Below are 244 nucleotides of genomic sequence, written 5' to 3'. Positions count from 1 at the left end.
TGTATTTCCAGTTATCTTGCTTATTGCAGAGCTCCTCAGAGTCCAGAGGTCTCTGTGGTCTTATGCTCCTAATCTCCTGGGTGGAATAACTCCTGGGACTCAGGCCACCTCTTGGATCTGGAAATCCTTCTGCTCTGAGTGCAGTGGGTCCTCGATGACTCAGGATTCAGTTTCAGCTGCTCTGAGTGCAGTGGCTCCAGCTGCTCTGAGTGCAGTGGCTCCTGGATGACTCAGGATTCAGTTT

The sequence above is a fragment of the Grammomys surdaster genome, unplaced genomic scaffold (genome assembly GCF_004785775.1).
Source record: "Grammomys surdaster isolate TR1022 unplaced genomic scaffold, NIH_TR_1.0 363, whole genome shotgun sequence".
NCBI lineage: Eukaryota > Metazoa > Chordata > Mammalia > Rodentia > Muridae > Grammomys > Grammomys surdaster.
Note: the sequence above shows the minus strand (reverse complement) of the source record.